This window comes from Colobus angolensis, unplaced genomic scaffold (assembly GCF_000951035.1).
Source record: "Colobus angolensis palliatus isolate OR3802 unplaced genomic scaffold, Cang.pa_1.0 Scaffold226, whole genome shotgun sequence".
NCBI classification, from domain to species: Eukaryota; Metazoa; Chordata; class Mammalia; order Primates; family Cercopithecidae; genus Colobus; species Colobus angolensis.
The window spans coordinates 2,755,477-2,760,212 of NW_012115444.1; positions in this window are offsets into that span (position 1 = coordinate 2,755,477).

Sequence of the window (4,736 nt, forward strand, 5' to 3'; positions counted from 1 at the left end):
GCAGCCTCCCAGCTCGGCCCTGGAGAGCGCCCCCCCGCATCTGGACTCCCGCTGTCCGAGGGAGAAGCCGCAGCCGTAGCCGCCCCGCCGCTGGCGTTCTTTGATTCTCCCGGACTCTGGGACATCTGGGTGCCGAGGGTTACGTGCATCAGATGTGGCTCCTGGGCCGCCAGAAGTGCACATTCCCTGCCCGGGGCAGGCGGCCGGCGAGTCTGGGCGGACGCGTGGGAGGGGCTGGGAGTTTTCCCTCCTAGCTGACTTAAAAGCCAGCAGAACCTCAAGCCCCCTAGGCTCCCAGGGGGAGCCTGGGCCTCCTGGCTCTCCGGGATGCACTGCCCAAAGGAAAAGTTTCCAGCCCAGTCTGTGCCTCGCCGCCGAGCAGCCCTTGGGGCTTCTCAAAGTGGTAGAGAAAATAGGGCAGTTCTACAGGATGCCCCAAAGAAAACCCTCCATATGTTGACCAGGCGACCTTAGTGCTGGCGTGGGACTACAGCTGCGTAGCCAGCAAACCCCAGGCGCGGGAGGGGGAGAAGTGGCGGTAGAGTTCGCATCTGGGGCTTGCTCTAAAGCGCTCTTTGACCGCTTTTGGATTCCATGTTTGAAGTTGAGAGTCGTATTCCACCTGGTACAGGCAGTTCAGGGCACGAGAAAAGCCAAGTGAACTCGGTGACTCAATCCCCTTGGAATGTGCCTGGAATAATAATAGGGACTTGAAAGGGTTTTATGGCCGAGGTGGCTAGTGGAGACCAGGCTCCTACGCCTTGCAGTTGGCGGACGGCCGAGGGGGGCAGTATTGCCTTACGCAGAGCTTCTGCGCCTGCAAACGGGACAAAAATAGTCGGAGCATCTGGTTTAAATCAACCAAAAAGCATTTCTATCAGCTTAATCCACCGGCCTGCAGAACCGACAGAACAGGACAAGCCAAATATATTCCCGGTACTCTTTTAACACTCCTATAATAGCTAAGCCCAATCACACTTCACCGCTGGGATTTCTGTGTCCTACCATACAACTGTCGTTATTTTATAGATGTTGCAAATTAAACTTCCTTTTCTGGGGTTGTGTGTGGGCATGTGCTTAAGCAGTTACATTTGCAAGCAACGCTCGACTACGCTGCCCTTTTCGTTTTCCTTTTTCTTTCTCTCTTTTGGTATGAGATCTTAGAATAGTAAAAAGTATCTGAGGCCAACATATGGGTTGCTTACACCACTAAATATATAGCTGCATTTCCCTCCCTTAACGCCCTAATCAGAATTCCAAAGGCAAGTTGGAACAAAAGAAAAACGTGTCTGAGTGTAAAGGGAGAACTTGTGCCAAGAATTACAGTCGCAGGGTAAATAACCTTGTTTTCTCCTTCATCAGTGGCCACTACCAAGCCCCGTTCTTGGAAAGTGGCCAACAGTCTGTCTGGTGGAGGGTGCTGCTAATTAGAGAGAGCCCATAAACCTCTCTGTCAAAGAGGGCATGTGACCTTCCCTTCAAGTATGAACAATAAAGCTGGCGAACTGCAGACTGCACTCAACACTGGCTGCCCCGCGGATTCCCTAAATAGGAACAGGATGAAGGCCAGGCTCAAGAGGTTACCATAGCTCTGCTCCCACACTTTGAGGAATCGGTCACTCCACTTCCCCGTATAACTTGTTTCAATTACTCTCTACAATCTATTTAGAGGAGAGCAGCTTGCAGAGAGCACTCATTGTCTAATCTAAATGAGGAAGCAATTATTACTTGCTGCAGTCTAATGTGCTTTGAGACTGGTGGGTCAAAGAGCAACCTGATTTCTTGTAACGTGTCTTTGCACTTTGGAAGATACACCTGTTTAATTATATTTATTTACTCCTGCTTTTATGAAACATTTGTCTATTAAGATTACAGGATTTAGGTGTTTTTCCCCTTCTCAGTCTTCAATGTCCTTTTTAATTTTAGAATTTAAGCTATTGTAAACACTCCAACTACTTTTGCATATTGCTTAATGTTAAATATATTTTTTTAGTGCTATCTTATAGGCATGTTCTCTGATTATAGCAAAAGAGTTCTCTAAGTCTTCCTTTCTTTGTTTAATTTACCTCCCTAGGAGCCCCCTTGCTAGCTTTAATTTTATACAACATGTTGTAAACTATAAATAATACAGCTCCACTTTCCTAGAACATATGGAAACTGTCGCCTGCTATATATCCTAACTGTACTTGCTTTCAGCTTAAAGACTGAATAAAGTTAATCTCCTGTGTAAAAAGGCATTTGGCCTTTTGTGTGTGTGTGCATTTTATCAGTTAAAACCCAGTATGGAACAGCACATGAAATTCTTCTTGTTGTGAGCAGAGCACATAAAAGGGTTTACAAGGTGTGGTTTGAAGAGAGGAAGCCGTGGAACAAATGTTGGTGGAAAGGAGAGGAAGGAAGGAAAGTGCTTCCTGAGAGGATACTCCTCCTGTTTCAGCATCCACTTTTCAGACTCTTCCTGTTTTAGTGCTTAACTGATTGTAAATTATTTGTCTTTATTTTTTCTATTCACTTTAAAAGCATCCTTTCTCTCTGTACTAAACCAAATCCATTAACTTCCAATGACTTAACAACTTTACTTCATTTAACGTTCTGATAATCTGAAACTTTTTGTATTATATAATACATATATGGAAGGAATCATTTCCATGTTAACTTTCCAAGTATTCTTTGATCTCTAAGATAACCAGCTTTGACGGAATTAACAACAGAGTCCACAGTCACAAACATTGCGGTTGCTTGGGTCGTAGGTTGGTCACTGTTTTTGTTTTTGAGACAGCATCTCACTGTGTCACCTAGGCTGAAGTGCAGTGGTGCGATCACAGCTCATTGCAGCCTCAATTTCCTGGGCTCAAGCGATCCTCTTGCCTTAGCCCCGCAAATAGCTGGGACTACAGGCATGAGCCAGTCACCACGTTCAGCTAATTTTTGTATTTTTTGTAGAGATGGGGTTTTGCCATGTTGCCTAGGCTGGTCTCCAGCTGTGCTCAAGTGATCCACCTGCCTCAGCCTCCCAAACTGTTGGGATTACAGGCATGAGCCACTGCACCCGGTCACAGGTTGGTCAGTGATGAGTCTCTTGTGTATTTGTAAAATTGGGATGCCTCCTCGCAAAGTGTGAAAACAAACATATACTAATGTTGGTTATCACAGCTGAATATAAGGGGCATCACAAGCCTTATAAAGTATTAATTCTTCTTCCAAATACATCACGTGCTACAACATCCCCTTTCTTTACAAGATAAATTAATAAAATATAATTTCTACATACTGAATTTATGACTTTATATTTTGAAGTTGAGTTTTTGGAATTTTTTTTTTTTTTGAGACAAGGTCTCACTTTGTCACCCAGGCTGGAGTGCAGTGGCACAATCTCAGTTCACTGCAGCCTTAACCTCCCGAGGTTTAAGCAATCCTCCTGCCTCAGCCCCCCAATTAGCTGGGAATATGGGCATGCGCCATGACACCCAGCTAATTTTTGTATTTTTTCACAGAGATGGGGTTTTGCCATGTTGCCCAGGCTGGTATTGAACTCCTGGCCTCAAGCGACCCACCCACCTTGGCCTCCCAAAGTGCTAGGATTACAGCCATGAGCAACCACGCCCAGCTTTTGGAATTTAGTTTTAAGGATACTGTGATAGTTAATTTTATGTGTCAAATTTGGCTAGGCCATGGTACCCAGGCATTTGATCAAACAGTAGTCTACGTTGCTGTGAAGGTATTTTCTACATGCAATTAGCAGTAGACTTTGAGTAAAACAGATTACTCTCCATAATGTGCATGCGCCCCATCCAACAGGTGAAGGGAGAATTCTACCAGCAGAATTGCCTTTGTACTTGAAACATCAGCTCTTCCTTGGGTCTCTGGTGTATTGGCCCACCCTGTAGATTTTGAACTTGCCAGTCTCCACAATCACCAGTCAATTCCTTGAAATAAATCTTTCTCTACATATCTTATTTGTTCTTTTTCTTTGGAGAACCCTAATTCAGATACTTACTATTGACTCTTGGCACTACCATATCTATTTGTAGCCCTCAAATTGAGAGTGCTTAGCATTGCAATGGGGGAAATGCCCACATATATCCCATGTTTCCTAGTAGTTTGAGATAACATCCTGTCAAAACACGTTAGAATTCAGCCAGATATTCTAACCTGGCTTCATTAACTCTCCTCACACATCTTTTCCAAATCTCAGCAATAAACAGTGATTGGAAGAGAAAAACACAAGACTGATGTGCCAAAGCATCTGATCCTGTTCTCTCCCTTCACAACTTTCTTATGAGTATTCCCCAAGGCACCAGTTGAAAATACAAGAAACTGTGGCAGTCCTAAGGGACTCAAGGTTAAAAGACACCTTGAAAAATTTGCAAGGCTACTGAAAATGTAGTAAGGTGTCAAGAGTGGGATGGTCAGATTCAGGATGTATTTTGGAGATGAGACAGCCAAAACAACTTACCAATGTATTGGATGTAAGAGGTAGGAGAAGGGGGCCGGGCGCGGTGGCTCACGCCTGTAATCCCAGCACTTTGGGAGGCCGAGGCAGGTGGATCACGAGGTCAGGAGATCGAGACCATCCTGGCAAACACGATGAAACCCTGTCTCTATTAAAAATACAAAAAATTAGGCGGGCCTGGTGGCGGGCACCTGTAGTCCCAGCTACTCGGGAGGCTGAGGCAGGAGAATGGCGTGAACCCGGGAGGCGGAGCTTGCAGTGAGCCAAGATCGCACCACTGCAC